At 52.2% G+C, this 20,938-nt stretch overlaps 1 protein-coding gene across 1 annotated transcript in view; it reads right to left on the minus strand.

Annotated features, from left to right (window-relative positions):
* HIP1 (huntingtin interacting protein 1) overlaps positions 1 to 20,938 on the minus strand; it is a 42,826-nt gene that overhangs the window by 21,153 nt on the left and 735 nt on the right. The gene's annotated exons all lie outside the window — the stretch shown is intronic.

The raw sequence follows: 20,938 nt of genomic DNA on the forward strand, positions 1-20,938 counted from the left end.
TCCTGCCTCATCCCTTGTACCACCTGCACCGTCCTGCTCCATCCCCTGCCCCACCGCTTGACCCTCTACTCCACTGCCAGACCCCTCTCTTACTGTCAGACTCCCTACCCCTGTGTCTGTCCCCATGTCCATTCCCTGTCAGGCCCCCCTACTCTATCCTCTGCCCCACCTCCTGCCCCATCTCTGTGCCTGGGGGTGAAGCTACACCGGTGGATCTGTCTGGGACCTGCCCAGGGTTCCCTTATTCCAGAGCCCACTTGGCTGCTGGTGTCTTGATTCCAACAACAAAAGCAATTAAACCAGTGTGGTAACAAGCCCCTGGCCCGAGCCCACCCCACAGGCAGGCACAGCTTGCTGACTGCCACGACCACCCTGCCGAGGGACAAGAGAACATCCAGGCAGGAGGATTTTGGTTTTTCCCAGCTCCTCCTTGTGCTCAAGGAACATTTTCCGATTGGAGGCACAAAAGAAACCCAAACAATTCTTCTATCACTCAGTGAATCTCCTAAAAGCAATCCCAAAGCACTGGCGGGGCCCTTGGCTTGCCGGCGGAGGAGACGCTTCAGAGCCTGAAGAACTAAGTGCTGCTGCAGGGCCAGCCCAGCCAACACACTAATCCCTTGGGATTACTGTAGTCTAGTCACAGCTCAGTCACTTACTCCGGGATGGTGACTTGGCCTCTCTTAATGAGATAACAGGATCCCACATCCCAGAGGGGACAGAGCACTGCCACCCCTGCACTCTCCCAACACCCAGCTCCGCAACCACCCAGTTCATCCCAGCCTTGGAGGAGCTTTTAGGGCCAAGACCAGGCTGTATTTTCCTCAGGTAGCTGTTAAAGCCCCTTTGAGATCCCTGGGATGGATAGACAGATGAACGAAGCACCGCTTGGCAGCACTGCTTGTCTCAGAGCACATAGCTCACAGGTTTTTTGCTGGACTAAATATGTTTTGCTGGACCAGATGGTTTCAAGCAGCAGCCAAATTCCTTCGGGAGCAGAGTCTGGATCCTGTTCTGAGCCTGGGAATGAGCACGGGTCAATGCTCTGCAATCAGGGCAGGCACCTGCCCCTGTTGCGGGTACCTGCTCCTGTCACAGGTGCCATCATGGGGCCAGGTTTTGTGCCCTCCCCCCAGTGAAGCCCCTCAGCGTGCGACTCCCAGCCACGTTCTCAACATGAAAAGTAAGAGCTTGGATCCTTGCTGTGCAGCCCACCCACCAGCCTAGTGTTCCCCCCAGCTCAAAGGGATCCTGGAATTAATTAATTCCCCCTTAGCTGGGTTTAGCATCGCTCTCAACTCAATGTCACGACTGCTGCTGCCTGCTGCCCCAGGATATCCTGGAGGTGCAGTCCAGAATTTCCAGGGCACCATCTCTGGAGTCACCAAGAAGCCAAGCCACAGCATCCAGAGGCCACAGTGCTGCAATTAGCACTTGGTCATCAAGTATTAATGGCTCATTTGCATGAAGAGACCTTAAGACAGGTATGCAAAGAGCACAGCCAAAGCCAAAGAGCATCTGGACTAAACCCAGTTCCTCCCACACGCACAGGATGGATGGGACTTTCTCTACAATGGCCCCTGCATAGAAAATAGCCTCTAAAAGAATAAGCAGGATACATCCATTTTTCATAATTAGTGGTGACATGCTGTAATGCCACTGGAACCCGCATGCAGTCATGCCAGACTGCCCACCCCCCACTCACAGGCTTTGTGCTCCCAGCATCCCTCCTCAATCCCCTAAATTAAAATCAGCTCATCATCATTAACCTTATTTTTCCAAATCAAGCTTTCAGACCAGCTCCCCCCTGAACAAAATGCTCAGCTCAGGGGGAAGGTGGTTATAGCTGCTATCCAGGGTTTCCTGCAGAGCTGGGCATCCGAGTATCCGAGGCCACTGTGTATTCCTTATGGCTGAGCTGCTCCAGCAAGCCCAGAGTTTGGACACCACCAGGAAGCACTTGGGGCAAAGGCAGAGAGCTCCAAATCCACCTGGCTTCACAGCATGGGGGGAGCTTCAGCCAGGGGGCAAAACTAAGAGCCAAGGCAGCTCGAGGAGAAAATCTGGAAATTAACTTGAAAGCAATTTTGGGAGGATCCTCAGAGCAAAGGGAAACACCAGTTCCAGAGAGGCCGGGAAAGCTGGAAGCACTGAGCAGGAATGACAGCACCCAACCATTCCAGGGCTCAAGAAAGGCCAGTGCAGCCTATGGGGACAAATCCCACCACTTCAGGAATCCACTGAGGTGGAAGGAATTTCATGCTCTTCCCAGGAGAGCTCCTTGCTGTGGTTCACTGCATCACTGTGAGGACACAAGGGTGAAGAGGCATTCCTTGGCCCCACCCTGCTCTTGGATTATTCCCAGGGTTCCCCCGAAGAGCAGGGGATATACAGAGTATCCCAGTCAGATGTGCAAAACCACACGCTTCATCTCAGGCTCCAGCAACCCTCTCCAGGGCTGCATCCTATCTCGACAATTTGGGATGTGCTTGCAGAGGCCCTAGCAAGCCTCTCCAGGTGGGATGGAGGGAATTAGGAGGGATGCACTGATGGGGCTGCTGAACAACTGCAGGGCATCACAGGCACTGCCTCCATTGGGGTAGGAAGGAGCCATTCCCACAGGGAGTAGGGAAGGCAAAGTGAGGGCTGCTTCCCCAGAGAACCAGGGGGGAGGCAGCTCCTTGCTTCACCCTGTCCCCTAAGGGCCTTCATTCATCATCCTCTGGTCTGATCTGGAGAGGTGGAGATCCCTCCTCTCCCCCTGGCTGTACTGAATCTCGTTGGGTGCTTCACTCCAAGTCCCTTTTCTCCACCCTGGAAGCACCCTCCATCCTCCTGCAGCTCTGTGACTCTCCTGCCAGCTTCCAGGATGGTATGTGTGGTCCGGATCACGATGGATGAAAAAAGAAGAGACAATCAGCATCTTCCCCCACCCGCCAGAGGCTCTGCAAGCAGCTTTTAAACTCTATTTCAGCAATCGCCTCCCATTAAAATGACGGGAATTAGGGTAAAATGTCTCAGCAAGTGTGGGCTTTTGTCATTGCAGCCCAGAGAGGCTCCTCAGAAATGCTCTCTAAGGCTTTGGCTTTTATTGCTTTTACATCTCTGATTTCTGTTGGAGCAAATCTCCTCCTGAGCTGATGCTCAGGGCAGGAGTGGGAAGCCTGGGCCAAGCTGCTCCAGAGAGCATTTATGTGCCTCTCAAAGGTCTCCTTCCCTCTTTTTTCCTCTCCTTCTGTTCATTTTACCAGGTCTAAAAATACTCTACTAAAAACCCTCTTCCCCTGCAGCCGCCTCCCTCCTGGATGACTAATAATATCTGTTGCTCCCTCTTGATCTCTCTGTTATTTCCCAAGTCTTCCCCAAGGAGAAGAACCAAGCCGGAGCTGTGCTCTCAACCAACCCCTCAGACTCCTAAATTCACTTTCCTCAGAGAATGGTATTTTTTTCCCAGCTCCTTCAGTGTAGGAGCAGTTTAAACCCAGCTCCCCAGCTCACCATAAACTAATCCTGGGCCACAGCTTACACCTGTCCAATGCTGCTGAAGCGTTGTTCTGATAGGGGAGCTCCAGGATCCTGGGATTTTCAGAGCTCTAGGTAGAACAGCAGGTTCACTGGGAAAACCACCAAGCACTTACAAAACAATTTATTGTCTGTTTGTCAGGTTTCAGCTCTTTCCAGCAGCTTTCCAGCCCTGGAGCACTCCCTTGGCGGATGTGCTGAGGAGGCTGGGTTAGGCTGGGTTTGGTGTCTGGATCATCCTTGGAGCTGCATGAGCAGCGCTGGCTGTGTGAGAAGCTTGCATTTTAGGAGCAGGGAGTGAATGCTGGGCACCAGCAGTGTTTGGGATAGTGGGACTTAGAGGAAAAGCCTGCCTTGCTGTCACCACACTGGTGGCAATGTTTTTTTTCCCCACTGAATGGGATGTTAGAACGTTCTAACAGGGATCAGCTTTCCTGCACTGCTCCATGTCTTTCCAAAACAGAGCCAAGACCTGCACCAGGCACCTTCCCCACTGCCAGCACCACATCATGGATTAGTCAGGATATAGGGATGGAACAGCACTGGCAGGAGCTGGAGGTGTGATGAGTTTCTCTGGACTCAGACACTGCAGTACAGCCAAATCCCTCAGGCCTGATCCCAACCCACTGTGATTTTCCAAAGAGATCCATCAATGAAAAAGCTCTGGAAAACCCTCATGCTGACACTGGTGATGTAAAAAATGTCTCCAAATGGTCACTGTCCTCATGAACCAGCCACTTCCAGCCTCAACCCTGCACTGCATGGAGGCAGATTTAAAGGGGGTTTGGCTGCTCTAACACTTCTGGAAATCCCCCTGGCTGGCTAATGCCCAAATACCTTTGCAAATCTTGATTTAGGAAAAATATCCACTTGGGAGCAGTGCTTAAAAAGCTCAAGGCCATTCTCAAATCCTTGTAATGCTGCAGTTTCCTGGACATGTGAAAGCGAGAGGAAAAAGCAGATCAGGCTGAAGCAGGCATGGGGCCAGGGCTGGCGGCTGTGCCCAGGGCTGTGCCGGCACAGAGCGTGCAGGAGCAGGCAGGAGTGGGCAGACCGGGGGTTATTTCAGCACCAAGCTCTCCCAGCTGCTCACCATGACTGGACCAGCATGGAAAGCAGGGAGGAGAGCAGCCCTTCCACGTCACCCTGGGCAGGAGATCCATGAAGGGCTCCCAGGGCAGACCACAGGATCCCCATGGACAGAGGGGTGTGGGTCGCTGCCAGCCCCGTGTGTGGGCAGGGAGCCGAGCTCCATTTTCCCTCCTGCCTTTACAGGAAGCCACTTGGTTGTGTTGTCAATATAGAGATTTTCTTTAAAAAAATAAAAAGCAAAAGCTGGGTTCATGGTGCCATTATTGATCATTTGGTATTTTTAGCTCCTTGTTCAATCCATCCCTGATGGTGTTACAACAACCACACGGCCCTGTGGAACACGGCTCAGTAGGGCTGCTCCAAGGTGAGCAGGAGCTCAGAGAGCAGCAATACAATGCCAGTGGGATTAAAAATGCAAGAGGGAAAGAGAGAGGTGGGATAAGCAGCATCCTCCCCCCTCGCTGCTTCCAACTCCTGCCAATGTTGCAGGGAGACAGGTAGATCCTCCCATCCAAACCAGGGGCAGATGAAACTCCTGTTTCCTACCTGGTGTGGAGGGTTGGGAATCCATAGAAAGGGTGAGACTGAGCTGAGTGGTGCCATCGATGGGCTGGAGGGAAGGGAGGACATCTACAAGGAGCTAGACAGGCTGGAGCAGTGGGTCCATGTGAGCCTCATGAGGTTCATCAGGCCAAGGGCAAGATCATGGACCTGGGCCATGGCAATCCCTAGTGCCAGCAGAGACTAGGGAGGTCTGCGGGGACCCCAGAGGTCTGTGAGGATAAACACTCTCAGCATCTCTCTTCATCCATGGGGCCATTTACCCACCAATGGCTCCCAACTTTGTCCTCTCTTTTCCACTTGCAGCCCCTCCATATCCTGGATCCACTGACTCCATAGTGACTCAGTGTATTCCACCATCACTGATTTCATAGATGGTGGATGGATGGATGGAGGGATGGATGGATGGATGGATGGATGGATGGATGGATGGATGGATGGAGGGATGGATGGATGGAGGGATGGATGGATGGATGGATGGATGGATGGATGGATGGATGGATGGATGGAGGGAGGGAGGGAGGGAGGGAGGGATGGATGGATGGAGGGATGGATGGAAGGATGGATGGATGGATGGATGGATGGATGGATGGAGGGATGGATGGATGGATGGATGGAGGGAGGGAGGGATGGATGGATGGATGGAGGGATGGATGGATGGAGGGATGGATGGATGGATGGAGGGATGGATGGATGGATGGATGGAGGGATGGATGGATGGATGGATGGATGGATGGATGGATGGAGGGAGGGATGGATGGATGGAGGGATGGATGGAGGGATGGATGGATGGATGGATGGATGGATGGATGGATGGATGGATGGATGGAGGGATGGATGGATGGATGGATGGAGGGATGGAGGGATGGATGGATGGATGGAGGGATGGATGGATGGATGGATGGATGGATGGATGGATGGAGGGATGGATGGATGGATGGATGGATGGATGGATGGATGGATGGATGGATGGAGGGATGGATGGATGGATGGATGGATGGATGGATGGATGGATGGATGGATGATGGAGATGACCCTGTGGAGGAGGACTGGGGAATTCTGGCAGGTGACAAATGGGACATGATCCAGCCATATATGCTGACAGCCCAAAAAGCCAAGTGTCTTCTGAGACCTCCCTGGAGCTGCTTCCACCTCTGGGGCCCCAGCACAGGACAGTGATGTTAAACTGAACAAGGGTGGGGTCAGGTTTGACATGGGAAAGAAATGCTGGACCATGAGGGAGGTGAGGGGCTGGCACAGGTGAATCATGGCAGTGGGATGTAAACCTGCACACTTAACCTCTATGTGACAACTTGCTCATCATTGCAGATGTCTCCTGGGTCCCCTGTGGCCCCATCCTTACATGCAGGTTATCTGGGAACCCTCCTGGAAACCCCAGGCTGGCTCTTCCTTTGCACACACACAATGCTCTGTTGTGGTGTCGCTTCCTTCTTGCCTCACGCTGACACCACCAAGATGAGACAACGCCCAGAAGAAGGAAACAGGGTCAGCAAAGGAGACAACTATACTGGGAACTGGTTCATCCTGCCATGTCTGACCCTTGCTGCTCCCTGGGCTCACAGGAAGCAGAGCTCCAATGTCACCCAAGTGCAAGCGGCAAAGTTTACAGGGGTCAGTACCCCCAGCAGCTGTCCCCATCCATGGGGACGTTTACCCCCAGCCATGAGTCCACTGACCCCCCCATCAACAGCCCCCAACTTTGTCCTCCCTTCTCTACTTGCAGCCCTTCCATATCTGGATCAGTGTCACCAGTGACTCAGAAGATGGTTAATACATCATAGAATCCCAGAAGGATTTGGGTTGGAAGGGACCTCTAAAGCTCATCTGAGTCCACCCCCTGCCATGGGCAGGGACACCTTTCACTATCCCAGGTTGCTCCAAGCCCTGTCCAACCTGGCCTTGGACACTTCCAGGGATGGGGCAGCCACAGATGCTCTGGACAACCACCCTTGCAGGGTGGAATTCCTCCCTAACATCCAATCCAAACCTACTCTCTTTCAGTTTGAAACCATAAAACACATCTCCCACTAATTTCCTTTTAAAGTTGCCAAGTTCTGCCCTGGAGACTTCATAAATGGGGAGTTGAGGCTTCACGTGAAGCACAGTGCCAAAACACATTCAGTGTATGCTCTCAGGTCCCTTCCTCCCTCTCCCAAAGCATAGTGAGGCCCTTGTGAATCTCCGAACACTTGCCTTAGGTGATCCTTCAATTGCCCCCTCAGAGGAATCACTTTAATTATCTGCTTTTGTTTGTCCTTTGAATTGAGACAGCAGAACCTGGCAACACCACTGCCACATGTGACGCTCAGCTCAGTGTCCAGCCCATAACCACCTCCCAGGACTTTCCCAAGCCTTCTCCTGAGCTTTATATCCATGTGAACGCGGACAGGGGAGCAGGGGTACAGTACAGGCACACACACCTCAGCACAAGTCTTAAATGTGAACAGTTTTGTTGCAACCAGATAGCAAAGGAGGAACAAACTCGCCTGAAGTGAAACCACTGGATGCAATAGGTTGGGAAATGCCACAGCACGTGTTTTCCCTGCACCAGACCACATCCCATGAGGCCAGCCCCTGCCTGCAGCCCCCTCAGCAGTGCTGGGGCTGTAGGGGGATGTGGATGCTGCGCCTGCCTCTGGCTAACAGGCAGCAGCCGAGGTATTTATAGGAAATATGCAACATACTTCCAGCATGGGGACAGTTTCCAGCTCTGAGCTTGTTTGTATTTAAGTGCTGTGTGGTTGCAGGGAGAGGTCGGAGCGGAGTGGGCGATGCCGGCTCGCAGCAATGCTGCCTCCTCCCAGTGCTCCCACAGGTTTGGCTGCTTGCTTTGGCCCCAGAGCCCACTTCCCAGCTCTCTTCCCCCCACCCCAGCTACCGAGACCCCGTCCACCTCCCTGTGTCCCAAACAGCCGCTTCCCAGAAGGGCTGTGGAGCCATGGGCTCTACAGAGCTGCAGGTTTGCAGAGGGGCCAAGGGCTGGTCTCCCTCCCAGCAGACCCAGCAGGATGGAGGTGCCCAGTTCAGCCCATGGGGAAAATGCTGGAGCAAATAGGTGTCCAAATGACAGCTAAAAATGACATGGTAAATTCCCTGCCGGGCATCCCCTCATATGCACCAGTGCCAGGATGAAACCCCGTGGGTGAACCCCAAGGGCTGGAGCCCCTCTGCTCTGGAGCCAGGCTGGGATACCTTGGGGTGTTCACCTGGAGAAGGCTCTGGGGAGACCTTAGAGCCCCTCCAATGCCTAAAGGGGCTCCAAGAGAACTAGAGAACGACTTTGGACAAGGGCCTGGAGTGACAGGACAAGGGGGAATGGCTTCCCACTGCCAGAGGGCAGGGTTAGATGGGATATTGGGAAGGAATTGCTCCCTGTGAGCGTGATGAGGCCCTGGCACGAGTTGCCCACGGAAGCTGTGGCTGCCCCATCCCTGGAAGTGTTTCAACGCCAGGCTAGGTAGAGCCTAAAGCAACCTGGGATAGTGGAAGGTGTCTCTGCCCGTGGCAAGGGGTGGAGTCTTTAAGGTTCCTTTCAATCCAAACCATTCCAGGATTCTCTGCCATGCGAGTTCAAGCTTTCCTTGTGCTCTTTTAACAGTCCCTGCTCCCGCATCTAATGCCTGTGGCTGCTCCTGCCACAGGTGATGGTCTCACAACAGCCTGGTCTCTCAGCCTGGCTGAGAGCACCTGGCACACCGCCGGCTCCTTGGGTGTGGGAAGGACCTGAGCAGGCGGCAGGGCTGGAGGAGGGATCTCCGCTGCGACCAGGGTGGAGCCCGAGGTGGAAAAAAACCCAGCACACAAAGGAAACTGTGTTTCATGTGTTATTGCCGCCTGTCTGAGCTGATCGAGGAGGGAATAGCAGCCACGATTCCATGCAAAAGGCTGCAAAATCCCTTCCTGAGATATAAATATTTGGTTTTCCTCATTTTCCTTGTGTGGAAATAAACACCACTGGCTGGAGTGTTGCCAGCATACTTTTGGGCTTATGCAGCCCAAGGAGAAGGGTTGCACTGTCCTGCCCCAGCACCGAGGATGGAGGGGCACTACGGGCATGAAACCCAGCTCTGGGTGTGGAAAACACGCCCATGCCTCCCGGAAGCATTGGGAAAACAGATGGGAGGCACTTGGAATAAGCACAGACTATAAGATGCAGCTCCATCGAGAGCCTCTCTGGCAGCAGGGGATGCCCCTGGTGTTGGGAGCCACCGGTTCCCCATGGCATGGAGGGCATCCCCCACGTGTAATTTCACAGTGGAATGGGTTGGGCGTCGAGGGCTGTGCCTGCCACTCTGTTCCCTGCTTCCTCTGGCCCTACGAGCAGGATGATAGATCTTCCACAGCAGAATGAAGGCACAAAGAGGGGCGCCTGAGGGGCTCTGCACCCCAGGGATGCCCCTGCTAGAGTCCATCAGGACAGAGGGAAGGGCAGCCCCGGGATTTCCATGTTGTTCCAGGAAAACGGGGTTTAATGTGGGAGGGAAATCTCTGCTCTCAAATGCAAATCACAACGCGTGGAGCACACACAATACCATCGACGCTGGCAGAGGGCACACGGGACAGCTCTGAGAGACACTAAACACACCCAATTTCCTTCTTTTCCAGCAATTCAGCAGTCGTCAGCCACTGCCAGGCCAGCCCAGCCCAGCACAGGGCACCCTGGTCTTCACACCCCCCACGCCACTCCCCCTCCCCCAGCACATCCTCCTGCTGGGGACATGTTGTGCTGGGAGGTGACAGGGTTGGGTGGAGTGACACAGGGACAAGGCTCCTGGGACACAAAAGCCACGGGAATCAGAGTGGCCTCGGAGAAGATGATGGATGGCTAAGCCAGGCACCAGCCCGGGGACCATGGGAGCTGCACTCAGCACTTCTGCGGAGAAAATCCTCAGTGTTCCGATGATGTTCAGGGAGTCAGGACTTTCTTTTTTTTTTTTTTTTTTTTAATAAATAAATAAAAATGTGCTAGAAATCTGCTGTATGATATTGTCAGAAACAACCCAGAGAGCCCTGACACAGCCCAACCACCATGGCCAGGCCCTCTGCTGTACCCTGGTGAGGCAGAGAAACAAATCCATGTGGGGACAATCGGTGGGAATTTCCAAATGCTGCTTCCTTCTGGAAGAGCATATTGAACCCAAACACAGGACCAGGAACACCTGCAGAGAAGAAGCAAAACTCCAGGTCCTGAAACACCCAGGCTGTGGGACCAGCTGTGTAAGGAGCTGAGCACCATCCTTACCCTCCAGGGCTGGGAAAGGTGGAAAGACCCATGGGAAGAAGAAGTAGAAGACCTCACCATGGCTACACACCCTGTTCATGAGATGCTTGCTGTTTCCCCAAGCAGAAATCACAGCACTTCCTGCTGCAGCTGGAAAGAAAGAATCCCTTGGAGGTGCTGGGACTGGGTTCTCAAAATTTGCTTATTATCCAAAGAAAGGGCCTGACAGACTTCACCCCTCTGACAGGAATCCATAGTTCTTAGCATTCCCACAATATGAAAAATCTCTTTTCCCTGCTGATGGGGAAGAGAAGTTGGATTGCAACTGCTCACAGAGTTAGTGAATGCAGCAGAAAGGGAGGAAAAAGGGTTAAAATTATTAATGATCTAACAGGGACACTGGCTAATTGTCATTTCCATGTGACAGCTGATTAGAAGAAAGATTGGTTCAGATTTGATCCCAGATTTATTTTTCCCTGGCATGTCCCTTTCCCAGCTCACAGAGATGCTGGTGCACACACATGGCACCCTGGAGGCTGACAGACAAAGGACAGCACGGACCCAAAGTGGTTCTGTGCTAAAAGAACTCTCAGAGGGGAGATTGCAGCTAGGGTATGCCCCTACATAGTAGGGGCATACCCTAGCTGCAGTACTACATAGCTACTACACAGCTAGTACCCTAGCTGCATACTACAATAGTATCCAAATATTAAGGGATTAATGGAAAAGTCTGGAGGTGACACAGTTAATTATGCCCTGCTCCTATGGGAGAGAGGAGCTGACCCCAGGATGCTGTGGATGCTGTGCCAGGGCAGCTCTGTCCACATGCCCCTGCCCTAGCATAGCACCATAGCCAAAATCCCATATAATAACGGGCTGGAAACCACAGGTTTTGTCCAACAATTTCTCCTCTTTCCTTTGCTCTGGTTTATTCTTGTCCGTGCTGCTGCCAAAGCTTTTCTTCCCTCCCTGTAGGCAGAAATTCCTGGATATTTAGTCTGAGCTTTTTGCCCACCACTCAGAAGCTTTGGCAAGTACCTGATCGCTCCTCCACCCCCCCCAGACATTACTAATTCCTCAGGGAGTTCTCCTGGCAAACCAGCCATGTTGAGGGGTGAAATCTGGGGGTTACAGAAAACACAGGAAGGGCTGACATTCCCTGGGGAAATCATCTTGAGGAGGCTCAGTGGTTGGTGTGAGGGCACTGGAAATAAGGCAAAGGAGAAAGAAAACCCAATGTGAATGGAAAAAATGTGGATAGTTCCCAGCTCTGTGCCTGCAGCAATGGGACTCTTCAAATTTGGACATTTCAGCTAAAAAAATAAAAAATCTGGAATGCAGGAGTGGAGAGCAGCCCTATTTCTAGCTGTGACTCCTCCCTGTGTGCTTGGCCTCCCAGACGACTCAGAAACTCAAGGCACTTCTTCCCGAGCTATAAAAAGAGCTGGAGTGGGACTGCAAGAGCCAGGAAGACAAACAAGGGAGTAGTTTGCCCTCCTGTTGAGGACATGGGTGAAGTCAGGAGAGGGTCTTGCTCAACCCACCTTTTGAGGTGTCCCCCAAGGAAGGAGAGTTGTGGGGCACAACAGAAATTCCAGGCTGGATCCCACCCACCAAAATGTTGTCTGTGCCGTATCCCAAGGCACCCCACCACCTCCCACCCCTCCTGTGTGAGGAGAAGGTCCAGGACTGGCCCCATCCATCACCCCAAAACAACTCTGGGTTCCCTGTGCTTGGGGAGGGTTGCAGGTACCATGGTGATCAGGGACAGGGCATGGAGTGTCCCCCAGGAACACAGGGTGGAAGGAGCTCCACCAAAACACAGCTCCCCTTTCCCCAGGCTGCTGAAAGGGTTAACAGCCTCACCCGACACCTGTCCCATGAATCCCAGCAGGACAGGATGGACTGTGCAAGTTCCAGGTGACCACAAACTTCAGCAAATTCAGGAATACCCACCTTTGCCCTCTCCAGACAAGTATTTACCTCTCCAGAAGCAGCCAAACCTTGCAGACTGTCGGAACATTTCATTCCCATTTGTGAAGTGCACAAAACATTCCTGGCTGGAAAAACACCACCAGGTCACTGACTGGGAACGGAGCCACCAGGAGAGATGAGTTCTTCAATGGCTTCGCTGACTTAGTGTAGAAGCAGCATCTCTTCTGGGGAGCCATTCCTAGCCTACACTGACTTCTTCAACACCCCGAAAGTTGAAGTCTTCCTCTGCCACCACTTCAGCATTCCCTTAAGACCTCAGAAAATATCCTCACACCACTAACTGGTGCTGTGGGACTTTTCTCCTGAGCAGTTCCAAGGGTTGTAGAGCTGGACTGGGTGGTCCATATGGAACAACCTGAAGTTGGCACACTTGGTAACCACGGTTCAGGAGGAGAAGGACAACAGATGGGACAAGAGGGCATTGACTCAAGCTGAACCAGGTGAGGTTCAGGTTGGACACGAGAAAGAATTCCTTCATGGAAAGCGTTGTTCGGCATTGGAAAGGGCTTCCCAGAGAGGTGGTGGAGTCCCCATCCCTGGAGGTGTCCAAGGAATGACTGGACATAGCACTCAGAGCTCTGGGCTGGGTGACAAGGCGGGAATCAGTCACAGGCTGGACTCGATGACCTTGGAGGTGTCTCCCAATCCAAATGATTCTGTGATGCCCATGGATCAACAAGGTGAGGGCACCAGCGTGACCTGCTGCCAAGCCCATGGAGATGCCAGACTGCTGGGATTTATTTAGTGGGATCCAGAGGTTGCATTTAGTTCATTTAGAGATGGGATGCAGAGGTTGCATTTAGACCTGGAACTGTGACTTCACCAGGATCAGGTTGGGGATCTGAGGGTCACATCTGGCTTGTGCAAAAGATGCCAGTTGCTCTTTTCAACAGTTTAACAGAGCCCTCCTGTGCTCAGGTGCCTGACCCTGGAGAAAGTTGTCCCTGCCCATGGCAGGGGATTTGGACTAGATGATCTTTAAAGGTCCTCCAGCCTAACCCCAAGGTTTTAAGAGTCTCTCAGCACATGGAGCTGCCTTTTGTAACTGAGGAATCTCAGTCCCTTCTTTGGTGGGACACTTCTCCAGCTTACCAAGCCTCACACCAATGGAAAGCATGTTCTGAGGGTTGGTTGTGGTTGTGGTTGGTGCTGTGCGATGAGGATGGGCTCAGCTCTGTAGCTGCTGCAGAATCAGACCCTGGTCATGGCTTCCAACAACATCTTCAGGCCAACACAGGGTGTCAGTCCCCACCATGGGCTGGGCTAGGTATATCTATCAGGTTTGTCCTGGAGTCTCTGTGCTCCACAGTGCTCAGCACTCACTCACTGATCCCTTCCTGTCCCTTGGTTGTGCCAGTTTGGTGCTCCAACAAGAAGGTGCCTTTTTTCCCACCAATGCAGAAAGTACCAGTCCAGTGGCTGGCAACAGTGTGGACTGAGGAACTGGGCAGCTCCAGAGTTGGCTCTAGCTTTACTCAGCTCATAGGGACGTTGCCAGGCTGGTTTGATGGTTTGGCCATGAAACTCAGGTTCAAGGGGAACTGGGGTTGCCCAAATGTGCCATACGTGAAGGAGACCCTTTGTTGCCTTGGCAGTGAAGCAAACTAATAAAACCCTGCTGAGCTGTGGCTACTTTATTCCAAGACTTCCATAATTTTAGATGCTATTTTTGTCTAGTCTGACTGGTAGCTTTATGTGATGACAATAAATCCCAGTTTAACATCATCAGCCTGTGCCCCTCCCCAGTGGGTGTTTGGTCCTGTTGTGCCAAGTGCTCACCATGCAGGAAAGAGGAAATTTCCATCAGAGGAGGGATCCTTTAGGAGAAGTGGCTTCTCTCACCAGGGCCAGGTTGGAGACTTGCTGCTTATTGTTCCCATTTGTCTCTTTTATTGGAATAAAAGATGGATGTGAGAAGCTCAGCATTCTCGAGAGAGCCTGTGGCATCGGGTTTTATTTGAATTAGCAGATACTAGTTGGAAAATAGCTTTTTCCAGTCTTTGTGTTCACATGGAAGTGAACAAGAATTCAGGGTTTTGTAAGTGCAAATTGTGTTGCAAGGTGCTAGTACCAGAACCTCAGGGACACCCAGGAATTGTCCCTTCTCCTTCTGAGAGCCCAGAAGACAGGGGATGGCATCAGTGGGGAAACCTCAGCACTCATGGCCCACTGGGACTCCTAAAGAGCACAAGGAAAGCTTGAACTCACATAGCACAAATACCAGACTGGTTTGGGTTGGAAGGGACCTTAAAGATCACCCAGTTCTACCCCCTGCCATGGGCAGGGACACTTTCCACTAGAGGAAGACCGGGCTGCTCCAAGCCCCATGCAACCTGGCCTTCTAGGGATGGGGCAGCCACAGCTTCTCTGGGCGACCTATGCCAGGGCCTCCCCACCCTCACAGCCAAGAATTCTTCCCAGCATCTCATTATCTATCCACTCTCTGTTGATCTGAAGCCATTCCCCCTTGTCCTGTCACTCCAGCCCCTTGTTCCAAGTCCCTCTCCAGCTCTCCTGGAGACCCTTTAGGCACTGGAGGGGCTCTAAGGTCTCCCCAGAGCCTTCTCTTCTCCACATGAACACCCTCAGGTGTCTCAGCCTGTCTCCAGAGCAGAGGGGCTCCAGGCCCCAGCACATCTTTGCGGCCTCCTCTGGACTCACTCCAACAGCTCCACTTCTATTCCTGGAAGTGTCCAAGGCCAGGCTGGACAGGGCTTGGAGCAACCTGGTCTAGTGAAGGTGTCCCTGCCCATAGCAGGAGATGGAACAAGGTGAGCTTTAAAGGTGCCTTCTGACCCAACCCCCTCGGTGAGTCCATAATAAACTATTCAATGTCTGTGTATGCATTTGATAAAATAATTCACTTTTCTCCTGTGGACTGGGATAATTTACCCTGCCCTGTGATTAGCCCAGAACAGCACACAGTGTATAATTAGTCCAGCCGTGGGCTGGACTCACACATCCGGGCTAAAACACCGGCTGTACTGCCTGTTGCTGCTGTCACCCGGGGAACAGGCTGTCCCCAGGAAGTTTTATTTGGTGACTGTGCAAAATAAATCAGCCAAGCTGGTGGCAGGGATGAGGGCCAGGATCCAGCCCTTCTCCAGCCCTCATGCTGCTGCATGACCCCCAGCTGCTGACGCTCTGTCCCAGGTTCAGAGGGTGCAGAGCCAGCAGCAGGTGATGGGATGAGGATGGGGACAGAATCCAGGTGCTGGGGTTTGTGCTGCAGTGTCATGTGCTGGATGGTGCTGGAGCAGGCAATGCTTATCCTGGCCCCATGTCACATACATGGGATGATGCAATGGGCTGCAATGGGCACCTTCTCCCCATCCTTGGATTCTCAGTCTTCCAGCCAAAATTGGCCCTTCTGCAGCTCCAGCCCCTGTCCAGAAGTTTTTTCTTCTGGGAGAGCAAAGCTGGGATGAGTCACCCCCTCCTCATGACAGGTGCCCACATCCTATATGCCCTTCCCCACTGTTTTCCCTGGACTTGGGTCATGGCCAGTGGCAGCAGAGGGGACCACACTCAGTCCAGAGTCCTCTGATAGGAAATTGAGTAAAAACCCTGCCTTCCTGGCTGTTTCTCCTCAGCACTGCAGATGGATGGAGTTAACTGGATAAGAGCCCTCCTGCACCCCTCAGGACATCCTTGGTGGGAAAGTACATGCTGAGCGAGAGGCAAAGGGCTTTTTGGGGCAGCAACATCCCCCAGCATCCCTGTCTTCCCACTCGGCCTCTGGTGTAATTCAGGGCAAGGTTCCCCCTTGTCACTTGGTGGTCCAAAACCATAATGTTTTCCCAGCTGCAGAAGCTCCTGGACTCGGTGGCAGTACTTTCAGCACCAAATCCATTCATCCTCCTGAGGCTCAGCTGCTTCTGGAGTCCATCCCCACATTAAAAAACTCAGATATTTCTGCATCTAAAATAGATACTTCTATATCTAAAAAAAACCTCCTAAACCCCTCCATCCCTGCATGCACTGATGAGAAAAGCAGCCCCCTATCTGGTACAAGACAAACTATTTTCTTTCCCTGGGGATGGAAATAAGTTTCTAAGAGGGACTCGCTGAAAAGAGAGGAGATGACTCACTTCACTGCTAAAGCTGTATTCAATCCCCAGCACCTCTGGTTCCCAGTAAAAGCCAGGAGACCGAAAGCATGGGGGTTTCACACAGCACAAAACCCAGGAGCTCCTTTTCCTGGAGATGAAAGGGCTATGAATTAATCCCCTCTATCACCTACTCCCCCAGGATGGGCTCAGCTGCCTTGAGCCCTCGCTCCCCACAGCCAGGAGCTATTTTTTCCTGTTCTTGATAGTGTCAATATGTTTCTTTAAATATCTTTTTGGAGAGGCTGTATATATATAGCCCCACTCTGGTGCTTTGAAAGGAGCCTCATTTCCTGTGTAAGAACTGAAGTTCTTGGCAAAGCTGCTGGTGGCTGCAGCATCTGAACCACAAAAATTGTTTTTTTCAGTAGTAAAATGGTATTTCCTCTGCAACTGTGAGTCGGACCAAGCTGGGTCTGGTCTGAAATCAGCTGGGCTGCTGTGTCTGGGAGATACAGATTCACAATTATAAAAATGATGGGAGAAAAGGATTAATTGCATTAATGGGGCTGTGATGGTGCCCAGAGGTGGCACAGCCCATGGCAGGGACTGGATGGGCACAAAGCTGCTTTTAACCTGCATTTGACTGTGAAAAAGTTTGGGTCACACATCAAAAGGATTTATTAACTGATACTGGGGGAGAAAAAAAAAGTCCATTTAATTTGCACCTGATACTTTTTCTCCTTCTTTTGCACCATTTCTCTGCACCTGGTTTTGGAGAAGGCTCCTCCAGCAGCAAGGCAGGAAGGAAAACAGCTTTGCAGCCCCTGAGGGATGGCTCATGGATACTCAGGACCTTAAAACCTTCCTGAAGAGATGTGGCATCAGCTGCATTCAGAGTTCTGCACCTCCTGACATGAAAATGCCACACCTTCTCACTGGGAAACCCTTAGCAGGAGGGTCTGACATCCCCAGCACCACCCTGGGGACTCTGATGGCAGTAGTGGAGATGCAGCCAGGTCAGCAATCACCTTCTGCTGCAAATACATCTTTCCAGGGTCATTTCTGAGTCATAAATTGCTTTTATTGCTGCACACAGTGCTAAGGACCCAGCATGTAAATGCGCCAGAGGTAGTGGCGGCCGTGGGCAGCTCAAGTGGTCCCTGTTTCCCTTTGCTACTCCATGACTTTTCCAGAAAAAACCTGCCACCAAAGAACCTAAAATGCAAGTTTTTTAGGTTTTCTGCAGGAATTTCAAAGAAGTGTCTCCTCTCAACCCTCACCCTTGTCAGGATGGGTCACCCTTGGAATTGTCCCTATGCCACAGGGACCATGCTGGGCATGCAGCCACATCTGCTGGCATAAAGCCCCAGCAGCCATGAGCTCTGGGGAACAAACATGGAATTTCTGTAGCTCCTCCACAGCCCCAGACACTGTCTCCACCTCATGCCCTCATCCCTGGGAAACAGCACCAGCTCAGGACAAGGCAGCCTGCAGTGGTGTGGGACATGATGGCTCATGGTGGAGCACGGCCGGGCACTGGAGCAGTGCTCAGGATGGGAGACACAAGAGAGTTATTTGGTGACTGTGCAGCCCAGGAGATGACATGCCACCACAACATGCCACTTCCCTTCCACCAAAACCCACAGGGCAGGGACAAGGACTGAAGCTCAGGGCACATCCTGCTGCAGCTTCAAGGGCACTTCCCGCAATTTTGATGTCCGAGCATTTTTGCCCCTCTCCAGTGATGGGTTTACAAAAAGAAGGAGAGGGTTGGTGCAGGAAGAGCTGAGCTGTGTCAGGAAGGAGATCTTTCCACACCTCCAGCCTTCCACGAGTCAGATACTGCTTTGCTTGGGAATGTCACGCACTACCTCTGGGAGTCTGCAGCTGCACCTGCACTGATGCCCTGCTGGCCATATCCCTGCTGGGAATGAAGGGAAATATCCCATGGCAGTCCAAAACATGAGTGAAGGAGCAGGAGAGCCTAGGACATCACCCTTGGAGCGTCATCCCTGCCCCGCTGAAGTCCTGTGTCCTTCCAACTCTGTTTTCACCCTCAATGCTTTGGCTCATCCAATTGTTGAATATCCAGTCTTTGCCAACCAGCCAAGCACAGAAGGAATTTACCTCCTTGGCTCCATCATGGCACAAGGATGTCTGCTGTGGACAACTACAGTGTGGAAGGAGGAAGAAGGAGGGAAGATCCCAAACACCAACCTAAACAAAGAAGACCTTCCCTACAGAGCTCCAGAACCAGGACATGCCCCTCAATCCAACCAGGAGAACTTGGAGGGGATGCAAACATCAGACACCATATGAAATACAAACATTTATCTTAAAATATGGCAGAATTTTCACTTTTTTCTCCTCCCTTGGTGACCTTTGCTGTGCCCAAAGATTTGTGCTGAGGTTGAGGTGATGAGTGGTGGTGAATCACCACGTGAAACACCAGCAAAGGGGGCACATTTGCAACACATACTCCCACAGCAGGGCTGCACCCAGCTCATCCCAACGGCAGCAGAACTGCAGGATTTGGTGTCCCTGTTGCTCAACTTCCCATGAAAACGATCAGCATTGACAGGAAAGGAAAAGAGGAGCCCTTGGCTGTGTCTTGTTCTCCCTGAGCTGCTTGTGCCCAGCAGGCAGCAAGGACAGCATGAAAGGAATACCGTGCCTGGGCATGTCCTCAGGTTTCCCACATTTGCATTCCCAGGAAAATTGAGACACTTGAACAACTGTAGGAGCAGAAGAGAGGCTACCAGGAAATTTATTCCTGTTTGTCTCCAAGCCAAGAGATGGATGTTGTCAGGGCAGAGTCATTGTGCAATATAATGACCACCATGGAAGCGTCCCACCGCCATGGAACCATTCCATCACCAGTTCACCACCACCATGGAAGTATCCCACCACCATGAGAGCATCCCACCACCAGACCGCCCCACTACTAGGGTGTCCCACCACCACCACAGCTCTGTAGGGTGCTCTTGTTCTGCCAAACTAAGCTCAGACCACAGAAATTGGGTGGTGTCAACCCAAGAAGGTGTTCCTCAGGCTCCCCAAAGGCCCATTTGGACACACTTTCTGCCTGTTTGGGCTCTTTTAGCCCAAAATAGGCTTTGCGGTGTATCCTCTGCTGCTCTGAGACAAGGAGATTTGGAGGGGAGGAGGGAAGGAGTCTGTACATGCTGAAACACAGGTAGACTTTTCATTTTAAAGCCATTTAACAGATGAAACTTCTCTTAAAAGAAGTCACTTTCAAAAAGAAAAAACCGCAAACACACAAAGTTTCTCTAAAAAAAAAACCTCAGAAAGAAGAAGTTGGACAAAAATTGGATGACCAAGACCTAAGGGGTGCCCGGCAAGTTCTCTAAACTAAGAGAGAGAATTATGCAAAAAAAAAAGGAGGGGGGAAATAAAAAAATGAGTGAAAAAGGGAATTGCTTGGAGCTGAAGCACAGAAGAAGGAAAAGCCAGGCAGGGCCATGCTGTGTCACTAGTCTGGAAATCAGATGAGGAAGATGAAATCCAGCTTGCAGGGATGTAGGGAGTGTGTGCTGCTCCACTGCCCTCTCCACTCAGCCCCTCCTGGAAAACCACGAGTGTCAGGGGGAGCCCGTGAGAGCTCTAGGCATCCCATGGGGCTGTTGCTGACACAAGGAGATGGCAGGTTCCAGGAGCAAACCGGTCCCAGTCCTACCTCTAGCAATATGAATAAATAATTGATGTCTGAGGTAACCTGAGTGGGAAGGTGAGCAGAGCCCTACACATGATCCTGCATCCAACCTCACACCCTGGTGGGTTTTCTTCCTGCAAAATCCCCTCAGACCTGATCCTTGGTGTTAATTTCCATCCTTAAGCCATCTCCCATGTGTTTTTCCCACTCTGGTCTCATCCAAGTCTGCTCCCACTGGACCTACTTCTACCCTGCTTCTGCCTCAGTTTCCCTTCCTCTCTTGCAGAAGGTCTGGACAGCTCTGCTTCACTGGTACATGGAGCAGGGGCCAAGCTGTCCCCAGCTCCCCCTGCTGCCATCCCTCCCTCTTCACCCTCCCCATGCCTTGTCCAGGCATATCCCCAGCTGGTCCAAGCACATCCTTTCCCCAAATGACCAGCTTTTTCCACCAAAGCACCCCTGCTGCTCCTCCAGCTTGGTTGCCACCTTCTCTCTGTGCAGGACATCAATCCATCACCTAATAACACCTGAGTGAAGGGCTCCATCCGGATACTCTGGATGCTGCTGAGGAGCAAATTCTGTCTGCTTTTCAACATGTCGGTGCCTCTTTCCAGGAGCCACCCACAGAGACAGACCCTGTCCCCTGCCCTGTCCACACCTGGTGTCCCTGAGGGACACAGGAGCAGAACCCAGTGGGATGACTGACTCCACTGGCCAAAGAGTCACTCCATGTACCCTCCAGCCAGCGGAGACACAGGCTATGTGTGCGCAGGGTGGTTCCAAGGACAGGGTGGCACTGTC

This window comes from Aphelocoma coerulescens, chromosome 19, assembly GCF_041296385.1.
Source record: "Aphelocoma coerulescens isolate FSJ_1873_10779 chromosome 19, UR_Acoe_1.0, whole genome shotgun sequence".
Classification (NCBI taxonomy): domain Eukaryota; kingdom Metazoa; phylum Chordata; class Aves; order Passeriformes; family Corvidae; genus Aphelocoma; species Aphelocoma coerulescens.